General features: G+C 42.9%; 1 protein-coding gene across 2 annotated transcripts in view; it reads right to left on the reverse strand.

The window, feature by feature from the left end:
- Window positions 1-13,777, reverse strand: part of DGKI (diacylglycerol kinase iota) — a 447,792-nt gene that overhangs the window by 400,206 nt on the left and 33,809 nt on the right. The gene's annotated exons all lie outside the window — the stretch shown is intronic.

The following is a 13,777-nucleotide window of genomic DNA, read 5'->3' on the forward strand; positions in this document are numbered from 1 at the left end:
GAAAGCAAACACAAAATACTCTGTTAGAAAGACCGAGAAGTGCCAGCATTTTGCAACGCCTGTGAGAACTGAAATCTGCCATGTAAATCCCTTTGACATTGGGAAAAACTGAGACTTAGCATAAACGCTGTGATGCAGCCTTCCAGGTCTGTCATACTGTACCGGACAAGAGTGACACGTACACCAGTTTGGACCAAGTCATACTTGTTAAAGGTGATTGAGCTCTGGTTGCACCATGAAGAGAAATACAGCCTGATTCCAGAATGAATTGTCCCGCCTTTATTATGTGTTAAACACGTATATAAAATGGAATCTTCATAACTTCTGATTGCTCTGGCAAAGCCAGGTAGGGAGCAACTCCTGAAGTATCTCTCTGTGCTCGCTTTGTTATAGATGTTACTTTGTTCTGAATCTCTCACAACATCCTGTCCAGTAACTGTCATCTTTAGTTTACAGATGAAAACTCTACTTCAAGCAAGTGGAGTGGCTTGTTCAAGGTTCAACATCTCATAAGTGGTAGATCCCAGGAAGATCCCCTTCACTTCCCATTCCCCCAGGCTTCCGCTTTGCAGGAGAACCAGTCAATTGTTGTAAAAGAGGCAGTTTATAATAACAATAAATAGTGCAGTCTCTGCGCACAGAGACCTGGATACGAACCCAGCTCCAAGTCTTTGAGTCGCCATTTAAGCTGCAGCTTCAGCCTAACTGTAAAATGGAGATAAGCCTCCCATCATATAGTTTTTATGAAGAATAAGTAAAATTATATATACTGCTTTGGACGGACCTGGTACATCATAAGTACTCTATAAATGTTGGCTATCATCATCATCACCTAAGTTCTATATCCTATAAAACCGAGAAGCATTTAACTGTAGCAAAGGTTATACCCAACCTCTTAAGCAGTTTCAAGCATATTTTACTGGAGTCTTTTTTTTTTTTTTCACACACACACACTATATTTTATTTTTACAAGAGATAAATAGACTGACACCAAGCATTGTACATGGATGACCACAACAAAAGCAACAATGATTGCAATTACCACACATGAAACACACTCATACTATGTCATAATATTCACATTCAGTCCTTTACTGGAGTCTTAATGATAGTAAAGTGCCAAAGCAAAATGAAGAAAGAAGAAAGGTTCTTGATGAAGAGACCCTGCTCTTTCAATTTCAAGGTCATGATACTGAGCCCCTAACATGATCATCATAACTAAGATTTTATATCGTAATGCACAAAAGACATCACTCCAAGCCCTCTGTGTTTATTAATTCATTTAATCCTCACTCACAATAACCCTATGTGGCAGATTCTATTATCATACCCATTTTACAGATAAGGAGATCAAGGCCAAGAGAGCTTAAATAACTGGCCTAACTCCATACACCTAAGAAGGGGTAGAGTCAAGATTTAAACCCAAGAAGCTTGACCTTAATGCCTGCGCTCCACCCACTAAGCCACGCTGCCTCTGTGTTAAGTGCACAGTCAGTCATATTTGAGGCAGTAACAATACAGGATGTGTTATGTGTGTAACATGAAAGGCTGTAGCCTCCCAAGTCGTTGATGCATGATGAATTGAAGCACAGTAAGCATAAGTTGTGAGATCAGTCAACACTGTGAGTTGTGAGAAATGTTAAGAATTCAAGACGGCAATGCCTCAAACAATGATTCTGTGAAAGTATGCAAGGGACACAACTCGACAAGCAATCAGAAGGAAGGGAGTCCCTCTTTTTAAGCAAAGTAAACAGGCCAAGGATGACGCTGATAGGCAGGATCCATCTACATGAGAACAGAGACTTGGGGGAACCAGCCACAGTGCTCATAAGTGACTGTGCTAGTTCATGGGTCTCATCATCAATACCAGGACAAAGAGAAGAGAGTCCTCTCAGGAACACCCGGACAATACAGAACAATTGCATACGGGTCCACATCAGAGAAGAAGCTGAAAATCAATTCCCGACTTGGCCTTTGATTTCTTATTTGGCTTTGGCAAACTCAAGAGTCTTCTTTGTATGCATTAGGGTAAGTGAGTAAGGATGAATCCAATGCTCATATTCCCAGGGCAGATTCAGGTCAGGGGAAGGGACAAAAGTCACCATGATCATCACTTTGGGTCATGTCAGATTGGGGGTACAGGGCCGTGGATGGCAACACTCTGGGAATCACCCCCTTGGGTGCTGAGTGTGCTGGTGCTGACTTTACAGCATGAGACACCAAGGATGTCTACCGTTCAAGGAACTAAAGCAGAAAGAAACGGACCTCCGCTCAAATTCACCCTCCACCTGGAGGACTCTTCCCAAGGACCTACCATGTTTATCGCACTCTCCAATTCCAGACCACTTTGCAAAGATGGTGGAAAGTCCTTAGCTATAAATTTCAAATCTTAAAATAGCTGTTATCATGAGACCGAAGGAAAAATGCATTTTGGACAAGGTTCTAACCCATTCAAATGTAGTGATTTTTCTCCAGACTGAATCTTAGCATTTCAAGCTGTGCATTTAATGGTGGCAAAATGCAACTTCCTGGTTCAAGATATTCAATAACTCTAATAGTATTGAGTGAGATATGGGCAAATGAGACTAATACCTGGATCTAATTTGTCTTGAAATAATCCCAGAAGTGAAAGCCCAAGGGAAAACATGTTCATAATGAGGCAAAATGGATTTTTGCTACACACAAAAATAGTGCAGGGCACATTATTAAACCCCAAAAGGCAGCTTTGCTACCTCTATTGATCAATGGTTTGTCCTTTCAATGCTCATTTTGCAAAGGCTCTCTGCACTGGGATGACGCGTGGATATGGAAGTACAATGAAGGATGGAGGGGAGAAATGAGGACAAGAAGCCACCAGAGCAGGATTACCCCCACTCACAAAAGCCTTTACAAGACCTTTTCTAATAGGGCTCTCCGCTCAAGAGTTAAGAAAAACTCTCAGCACTGGAATGGAACACTGTCAAGTGTTCTTATGAAGTATGGAAATGCCAAAAAGGGTTCAAATTCCATCATCAACTTCTTCCCTTTTAGAAAGGGTGAGTCTTTCGCACTCTTAAGCATTTGACAGCTTCCAGCTTCTCTGACTACGTGGATTTGAGTTGCTCCAAGCAACCTGGCACACAAACTGAGGCTTGGAATTAGATAAGAAATGCCCCAGACTGTCTAAGTATTATTAAATAGTATAAACCTCCCTACAGAACAAGTATAGAGAGAATTCTGAGCCTACAAATAGTCCAGAGGCAGAACAAAATACGCGGGTATGTCATTTATAGTTAAAAACAAATGGTATACTGGTTTTAGGTCAAATAGGTTATATAAACTGAAAGAAAATCCTTGGGCAGCAATTTCCTGTCTCTGGATTACTCAAGACGTCTCCAAGTTTGGACAATGGAAGATTAAGCTTCTCCTTCACTATCTCAAATCCTACTGCAAACATGGAAATATCAATAATTACCCAAAAGATGTGTTCTCTTTTTGCCTCCCAGTGAAAAACAGCACTAAATAACATTGGCTTTCAGTTCATTAAAGTAGAATTATTTGTTTTATTACTTTTCTTGGGTATTTATAGAATCTGCATTTCTCCCCCTGAATCTTTCAAAAAGTCATCCTCCTCTTTCTTGCTGGAGCACCACAGAAAAGAGCACCTGTGTGAATGCACCTGAGAGCAAGGAGAATGCAAGAGCCTTCCACCCTACACACCCTCCATGTGAAGCCAGGACAGACAACACCCTCTTTGAGTTACTGGTCCAGCTTTTTTTTCCCAACCTCCTAATTTATCACTCCCTCCACCTTTCCCCTTGGTAACTATAAGTTTGTTTTCTATGTCTGTGGGTCTATTTCTGTTGTGTAAATAAGTTCATTTGTATCTTTTATCTTTTTTCAGATTAAGTGATATCTGAAAAAATATAAGTGATATATTTTATAAGTGATATCATAAGATCTCTGTCTTTGTCTGACTTACTTCGCTTAGTATGATAATCTCTAGGTCCATTCATGTTGCTGTAAATGGCATTATTTCATTCTTTTTTATGGCTGAGTAGTATTCCACTGTATATATGTACCACATCTTCTTTATCCATTCCTCTGTCAGTGGACATTTAGGTTGCTTCCATGTCTTGGATATTGTGAATAGTGCTGCTATGAACATTGGGGTACATGTATCTTTTCAAATTATGGTTTTCTCCAGATATATGCCCAGGAGTGGGATTGCTGGATCATATGGTAGCCCTATTTTTAGTTTTTTAAGGAACCTCTATACTGTTCTCCATAGTGGCTGCACCAATTTATATTCCCACCAACAGGGTAGGAGCGTTCCCTTTCCTCCACACCCTCTCCAGCATTTATCATTTGTAGACTTTTTAATGAGAGCCATTCTGACCGGTGTGAGGTGATACCTCATGGTAGTTTTGATTTGCATTTCTCTAATAATTAGTGATGTTGAGCATCTTTTCATGTGTCTGTTGGCCATCTGTTACGTCTTCTTTGGAGAAATGTCTATTTAGGTCTTCCATTTTTTGATTGCATTGTTTATTTTTTTGATATTGAGCTATATGAGCTGTTTGTATATTTTGGAGATTAATCCCTTATTGGTCGCACTATTTGCAAAAATTTTCTCAAGCTACTAGTCCAGCTTCTGCAGGTGGCTGTGGTACTAACCTAACTGCTCCCTTTTCAGAAATGAGCAAACTGGTTTGCTTAAGAAGTTGGGAGGTCAAGTCTATTGTGAAGTAGAGAAAAAAACCCAATTGGTCTACAGATGTCTTTGTCCTCTAATGTGGGTTAAAAACAAATTCTCTAATGAAATGGTACATTATTTCTTTCAATAAACATTTACTAATTCATGTATTCAATATCATCTGTTTATTGAAATCCTACTACACATTAGCCACTGAAGTTCACACTAAGGGCACGGATATGAAAAGAGATGAGGATCTAGGCCTAAAGAAGCTTACAGCTTGCATAGCAGTCATAGCACTAGCTATCGCATATTATCTCTATAACATTACTTATCACATTGAAAATTAAAAATACTATAGAGTACCAGAGCGAGAAAGAATTAATTCTACAACAGAGAGACTTCAGAAAGAAATTTGCATCTAACACAAATCTTGAAATGTGACTCTACTCCTTCGTATGTGCCCTTATATGGGATACATCAGTGCCCCCTGGGTCCTCTTTTCTTCTCATCCTACAGACAACCCCTCGATTATCATGTTTGCTCTCATGATTTCTGTTCCCCTTGCACAATCTACACATCCAGCCTGGACCATTCCTTTGAATATCAGAGTCCCTTTCACACTGGCCTTTTTTATCCTGATGGCTCACAGGTACCTCGTATGCAATAATACTGAAAATTCACATTTCCCCGTCCAGTGTAGCTCATCATCCTCTACTCTTTTTCTGAGGTGCTAGTTCCACTAACCAACCAAATGTGAAACACAGAAGTCATCCTTGATTCTCCTTTCGTTCCCAATAAATCACACGCAATCATTAAGTCCTCTTAATTTTAAATCCTAAAGATTTCCTTCATCCCTCCATCTCTTAGCTCTGCCCTTGTCCATCTTCTTTCAACTAGACTGGCACAAAAGCCTCTATGGACCCATCCTCTGTGCAGTCATTTGAATAGTCTAATTGAAAGGCAAGTCTGAAAAATTCACTCCCTTATCTAAAACCTCTCAGTAACAACCCATATAAGTCATGAAATGGCAACGAGTCCTCCATTTTCAGTACTGACTCTCTGCCCTAAGCATTAGCCTCCAGGGCTCACGGCTTCCCCATGAAGGTCCTCTCTCTCTGCATAATTTTCTCACAAGAACTTTCCAGTCATTCCCTCCCAACTCTACCCTTCCAACCTCTCTGTTTTACAAACTCAGTTTGACTCAAGTCTTTTCTTCCAGACATAGCTGCACCTGCAACTCAGACAAGAAGCCTCTCTTGCACTAGCATCTTCCACTGCTAGATATCAGTTCCAACCAGTCCCATGCCAGCTCCAGCTTCTGGAAACTCAACTTACCCAAGAGTGCCAAGTCCCTATTATGGAAGAAAAAAAGTCAAGATATTTCTTTCTGGGTTCCAGCCTAACATGGTAGCCCTAGCTCTCTGCTATTACCTAGATCTACCTATTGCCCCAGTTGGAACCATCCTTGGCTGGATGTAGAGGAGACCAAAGCCTTCAAAAACAGGTCCCCAAGCTCCTTCTATTCCAATACCAGCAGCCCCCACTGACAACAGTGCAGCAACCTCCCTCTCTACTCCACTCCTCATAACCAAATAGTGCCCTCCAGTGTCGGGCAATCCAACTGCATGTGAAGAAGCTATAAACTCAGAACCCAACACGCTCTGCCCCATTAACCCCAATGGCCCTTCCCGCAAGTCATGAAATGTATTCAAAACCCAGAGATCCGCCCCACTTTTGTCCATAAGGTGTGTGTACATCAAGACTCACTGAGCTCCAATGTGCCGTTCCACCACTGGGAAAAAGAAAGAAGAGGGAGAAACAGGGTGGTCATCTTCCTCCCTCGTTCCCAGGCTGTTGACAGCAGGAACCACCTGGCATCCCAGCAGGGCTACACTAGACCAGCCATGTTATCTGTGGAGGGCAGGTCAGGGCCTCCCACAAAGCATAGGCTGGGTTGTTCGGACAGGAACTAGAAAATGACCCAGCTGTGCAGTTTTAGTTCTGAGAGCTCCAGAGCCACCAGGACAGGAGCCTTGGAGATGCAAGTGGTGAGCAGTCTTACAATAATGAGGAAGCAGCTCTGCCACCAGCCACAGAGACTCCACCCAAAGGATGCCTTGGAGGCCAGGGTTTGGTGTATCTCTCTCTGAACCAAAGTGCTCCCTTAAGTAAGAGCACCTGGTCATCAGCTTTGACCTGTCTGGGTCATTAGACACCCTCACTAGGGTAGCACACTCCATCCCTGGCAAGACACCAATCTTTTCATTATTAAATCTTTTATGTCCACCAACTACCCACTCCCTGATTTCTATCCAACTGGCATCTCTGATTTGGGGCACATTCTTTGAAACCCTTCAAATCCAATTCACAAGTCCCCTTCCTACCCGCCACAGTAATAGCCGTAATGAGCATGTATGAGTACGCAAATATCACATGAGGTGATCTTATACCTCCCTAGCACTGCCACCTGCTAGATGCATAATCTTAGGAAAATACTTAACCTCTCTCAGTTTTCTCATATGTAGAATGGGAATATTCATAATGCCTACCCCTAAGGTTGTTGAGGGATTAAATGAGTTAATACATGTAAAATACTTAGAACAGTACCTGGTATACATAGTAAAAATAAATGTTAACTCCTGTTATAATTCCAGCACCACAGAATCTGTATCCAACATGCTGCATTCCTCCATCCAGAACCCCCAGATATCTAATTTTTCCAATCATTTGCCTATGTGCCCCGCACTATGCTAGGTTTTAGGAAAGCAGCAGCAAACAAATCAAAAACCTCATAGTGTTTATATTTTAGGGGGGAGAGACAGATAATGAAAAAAAATACATGATATGATATCAGATGGTATCAAAAAGCACAAAGGAAGTAAAACAGGGTTATGTAATAAAGAGTGACGGAGAAGAAGAGACAAGCATTTCTAGGACAGATGGGGCGGGCAGCACAGCCACTAAAGAAGTAACTTTTGAGCTAAGACTTGAATGATTCAACCCAGACGTGATGAAAAGATCAGGAGCAGGGTTTCTCAGCCTTGGCACTGCTGACATTCTGGACCAGGTAATTCTTTGCTGTGAGGGGCTATCCTGTTCACCGTAGGACGTTTCTCAGCATCCCTGACCTCTAACCTCCAGATGCCAGTAGCATCTCCAAAGTCAGGACAAAATCACCCTCATTGAATAACAGTGAAATAAAATGATAACACGGTTACCATCTTGGTCTCATTTCTTGGCCCAACCTATCACTTTATATTCCTGGATTATCAACTCTCTTTTAATTTTCTATATAATCATTTCCCACAGCTATGTCTTTGCTTGTGTTGACCTCTTGATCTTCACTCTCTCTCTCTCTCTCTATATATATATTATAATTGTCTGTCTGCTCACCTATCTCCCCCTACTAATATGTGAGATTCTCATGGTAAGGGAATGGACCTTATTCGTTTGTGTTTGGTGCCTAAAACACACACTGGGTGCTCGACACACCCTAGGTGCTTAAGAAATATTTGTTGAATGAATTAATTGCTGTGCCCTCAAGGATACTACAATTATTTAGAGACCAACAATATATATACAGACATAACTCTAAAAGAATACTAAAAATGATATGTGACATAAGAGAAATAACTGTTATTAGAGTTCACAGTCAAGAAAAATTACTTTGCACTAAGTAGTTTACTCATTTGCATAGAACAAAATAAATACTATATTGTTAAATTGTGACTCCCCCCACCCCTGCCCTCAACACAGTGCTATAACCACTGACCACGGTCATAATTTCACTGGTGAGCAATAAAGGCCACACAGACTGGAAGTGAGGATGTTTGTGGTTCATACTGACCATCACTCCTACTGGAAAGCCAACCTGGAGGTACCAGCAGATTATTTCAGTGCTAAGAGCTCAAAGAATACATGGGCCCGAGCTGTATGTCTGAGTGAGGCCAGTGTTAAAAGGTACCTGCTGGACTTCCCTGGTGGCGTAGTGGTTAAGAATCCGCCTGCCAATCAGGGGACATGGGTTTGAGCCCGGGTCTGGGAAGATCGCACGTGGCGCAGAGCAACTAAGCCCATGCGCCACAACTACTGAATCCCACGCGCCTAGAGCCTGTGCTCTGCAACAAGAGAAGCACCCCAATGAGAAGCCCGAGCACCGCAACAAAGAGTAGCCCCCGCTCGCCGCAACTAGAGAAAGCCCGTGGGCAGCAATGAAGACCCAACACAGCCCAAAATAAATAAATAAATAAATAAAATAAGTTTATTTAAAAAAAAAAAAAGCCACTCTTCTCATTAAATATTAAAAAAAAGAGAAAGGTACCTGCCGATCTCTTTCTTGCCCAGTCTCTTTAAGATGTCACGTCTACTAAGTTTCTTTCCTGTCTGTGTGTGTCCCAGACCTCTCTAGCCACAGCAGAGCTAACATTAGACGTGTGCACTCGTTTGAAGGTATCAGTTGTGACAATCAGTGTCCACGCCCACACTTTACCAGCGTTTCCATATTTCAAATATCCTTCTTGGCTTCACCTGTATTTTTGTCTGTCAGACCATCAGTGACATTGGTGACATTGTCTCAGAGCCTGAGAACCGAACCACATAGAAATCCTTTATCCCTTTCATTACAAAGATGAACTAACTGGAAAGTATTTTGTGAAGATGGCTTGGCTAGTGCGCTAAAGACTCTCAAGACAAAATCAAAGAAAATACATCCATCTCAAAGGCAAACAGGCAACCCGGAGACTGGAAACTGCCGTGGAGCCGGGTCAAAGTGTCATGTGGTTCCAGAAAACAATAATCCCCTGGGGTTTAAAGTTCAACAAGCATAAGCTAACATTTAGAAGTCCAGGAACGTGTCATCAACACGCAAGTGCATTCCTAAAATGGCCCGGCTGCAACATTCAGCTAAGGCTTTGCTGTCTGGGTGGTTCCCTAAGTTAGTTCCTACAACACTGTTGTTTGTATACATTTCCATCTTCCCACCCCTACTCCCACCAGATTCCTACTCCAAATGTGAGTCAAAACTCAGGAGAAACTCAACACAAGTGTATTACACAAAATTCATGCACAGGTAGCTTTTATTTCTGTGCTTGTTAACAGCTAATAACACAATTAGAAAAAATGCTAAACTTTAAAATAACTTTTTTCTCCCCCTCCAATGCCCTAACCACAGCAAAGTCATTATCAAATAAAACTATTTCAACAAAAACAAAACCATCCCAGCTGCACAGAAGTGAAAATTTCCATTGGACTTGTAGAGATTCTGAGGCACAGACAGGTCAAGTGCTTTAGCCAGGGTCAAAATCGTGATCAAAGGCTGAAACAAGACTTGGAAATTTCAACTCCAGCTTCACTCAGGACCTGTTGCTCCAAGCCCCGCTTGATGTTACCTCTTAACGTAGCTACTGAGTCCGGCCTACATTTAAACACCTACTCACAGACGTTACGCCAGATAATGCTCCTCAACGAAGCTGTGTTCTCAGACCCACATCTTCATACCCACACAGAGAATCCGAGAACTTCAGACGGCAAGGGATCCTAAAAATCATCTAGGCCAGCCTCCTCATTCAGTAAATTGGCACAGTCCTCCAAGCCCACCACCAGCCCTCACCACCAATAAGGAGAGGTCCAAACACACCTTATGATGGACGGAGTCGCACCCTTCACCCTCTGACCCTGTGCATTTCTAGATGCACGGCCTGCCAGCCCACTTTCACCTGCAACCTAGGACCAACAAACAACTTGCCTTTTCTAGAACACACCATACTTCTTCAAACCTCCACGACTATGCTGTCACCGCTCTAGAGCACACTTCCTTGTGTGCCTCCAGAATCAAGCTTCAGCAACCGGATCGAATGTCACCACCACTATAAAGCATTCTCTGACCATTTCAGACAGCACTATCACCCCTTCTTCCATCATCCCATGATGCTTTTTACATGCTTCTGACGTAGTTCATTTCTCATCATGGAACTCTGTGTTGTTTGCAATCTGTCTTCTGCCACCGGAAGATCAGTTTCTTGAAGATATTGACACTATTTCATTCATTTTCATCACCTTTGCATCTAGGCTGGCACTCGGGGACCTCTTTATAAAATCAGAGAAATGAGATAAAGAGAAATAGGGGGAAAAAAAGGCAGAGGGTGCTAAAGTCAGAGCATTTAAGAAACTTGCTCAAGATCACCCAAATGGACACATGGATTCCACGTCAGGGGCCCCGTCACATGGGGTCACACAGACCAGGAGACGCAAAGTCACTTCCCCATCTACGCAACACCCCACATCCACCTCCTTCCCTCCTTTCCTCTCCACCACAACATAGTTTCCGGTTCTAAGCAGAGTTTCTCACCCACAGTTCTGCCACACTCTGGTGGGGACACTTGCAAATGACAACAGCTGAGAGAAGGCTGAACCTTCCAGAAGCAGAGAAGAGAAGCTGAGGAAGGCACCCAGGTGAACAGTTTAGACAGGAGTCTGCATGCAAGGCTGCTGGGCCAGACGCTCAGGAGGAAGAGATACACGCCCCTCTCCCAGCAGTTGCTACTGGGACCACGATTCCACCACCAAACCCCCTTCCTCTTAACCTTCTAGCATACCAACCTCAAGGACAGTGTCTCTGGGGGCCCTGGGTCTTCTTGGCTCCCTCTCCAACGTCTGGGAAAGCCCCATGACTGAGCACGGCCTCTCCTACTTGCAAGGAAAGCCAGCCAGGAAACCCAGCCAAGAGATTAGCCAGCTGGCAGCAGCTCCGGGCTGGGCCTGTCTGAGTGCAGACCAGCCTCCCGGCACTGTGCAAGGGCCTCCCTGGCCCAGAATCCGGGCTTTGCAGTCCACAGCCGGCCTCCCCTGCAAGTGTCAGAACGATCCACCCTCCTCTGGGGCCTGGCCCAGAGAGAGCAGCTCCATCCCAGCCGCTGCCAATTTGCACCTCATTAGCAACAGTCTCTCCCCAGTGATGGGCCTTCAGAAATCCCAGGCTGAGCACCTCGTTGGTGCTAAATGAACTCTGGGTGTTTGGGGAGAATGGCAGCTGAGCTGCTGGGAGAATGGCAAGTCTGAGGGCTTCCCAGAAAACCAGGGGAGCGCAGGCTACAGACAGAAGACAGACAGGAACATTGAGTCTGGCAGAAACCAGTGGTTCAAGGTTGGGAGGGGCTGGCAATCAAAGGGATAGACTGAAACTTTAGCTGATGGCTGGAAGGCAAATGGTGAGCTGAAAGAATGCAACAGGATTGTGCAGAATGCAGAGGGGAGTCACAAGAGGTACGTCCTCCACTTGGATGCTTGAAAGAAGATGCAAAATTACCCATCCCCCCTCTGGCACAGAGCAAGTTAAGAGAGAGGAAACACCTGTGAAACTCCTAAAAGTCTTTTAGAAGCAAGACGCACTAAGGACATTATTGTCTGTTCAAAAATTCTAAAGAAATACATTGACTTGTCTAATTTTCTATTGTCCTTACTGTGGAAGAACAGAGTGAGAACTTTCAGGTCCCCGTGATGAAATGGGCACACACCTTTATCCCAGCTCCCTCCAGAAACTCCCACTGAAATGAAAGTAAAGGAAACAAAAGACATAACATCACAAGAAAAAAGGAAAAGGCGCGATGACAGCAAAAGGGATGATGACAAGATTTTGGGGAGCCAGGGGAGTGAATTGGGTAGAGGTAACCACATGTAGGCAGGACAGAGGAGGCTGGAAATTAAGTGTATGAAGGAGGAAGAAAAAAATCCAGAGGTGGATTCACCCTGAAGAGCTCCAGAAAAGGTCAGGAACTTGAGGCACCAAGTACCACTGAAGGGGAGGGTGGGAGAAGGGGCCGAAAGCCTTCACGGAGACTACTTAGAGTACCATCCCGAGCAGCCTGGTGGGTCCTCCTGGCACACACAGCCCGGAGTCTGGAGATGTAGTTTCTAAAGGATCTTAAGCCAGAGGCGAACTAGAAACACCAACCACAACTGGGTGTGAGGACGAGACCCTCCACTGCAAGCTGAGAGATCAACTGAAAATCTGTACAATGAATAATAAAAATTCCAGCCCCAGAGAAATACCAGTTAGATGTTAACCTCTTCAGAGGAAAGTGGAGCATTCTTCTCTGAGGAAACGGAACAGAAAATATTAATGTTTAGTGTTTTCCCGATAAAAGAAAACCAGGTCCCCAACCAATCACTCCACGGTGGAGCTTAAGGGTCTAACAAGTTGCAAATACAAACACATGGAGCTTTCATTCAGCCTTTGGGGCTGCTCTCTTCAAAGTGACTGCATCATCAGACATTTGAACAGAGTCTCCAACATGAAAAGAAGATACTAAAAAGAAAAAAATTTCTGGAGAAAACAGAATTATTACAGGGTTAATAAAGCATCCAGAAAATATCATTAATATCCTCAGAGATAAGAAGATATTAAAGCCATGAAACAAGAATGGAATGCTATAAAAATGAGCACTAGAAAGCAAGAAAGAGCTCTTAAAAATTAAAATAGGACCACAAAAAAAAAAGAAAATCCAATAAAAGAATGGAAAATAAATGAGGAAATCTCCCAGAAAGCAGATAAAAAGAAAGAACTTTAATAGAAAAGAAAATCAGAGGAATAGTCCAGAAGATACAATAGCTTTTTGATATCAATTCCAGAAAAAAAGCAATTGGTAAAATGCAGGGGAAGAAGATATTCTCTTTCACCCTCAAAACTAATACCAGAAAATCTCTTAGAACTCAAAGTTTTCAGATTGAAGAGATCTAAAAAAGCCCCCGAGGGAGGGTGGGAGGGAGACGCAAGAGGGAGGAGATATGGGGATGTATGTATATGTATAGCTGATTCACTTTGTTATATAGCTGAAACTAACACACCATTGTAAAGCAATTATACTCCAATAAAGATGTTAAAAAAAGTAAAAATAAAAAGCCAATACCGTATATATATCTGCCATGCTAAGGCACATCAGTTCTGAAATTTCTAAACAGTAGATATAAAGAGAAAAAAAATGTTTAACCCAGAGAGAAAGAAAAACACAAAGTTGTTGAGAATCAGAATGGAATTGGCCTTCTCCAGTGCAATTACGGAAGCAGAGCACCAACAAGGAAATGTCTTCACCGTTCTGGGGTGAA

Source organism: Eschrichtius robustus, chromosome 8, assembly GCF_028021215.1.
Source record: "Eschrichtius robustus isolate mEscRob2 chromosome 8, mEscRob2.pri, whole genome shotgun sequence".
NCBI lineage: Eukaryota > Metazoa > Chordata > Mammalia > Artiodactyla > Eschrichtiidae > Eschrichtius > Eschrichtius robustus.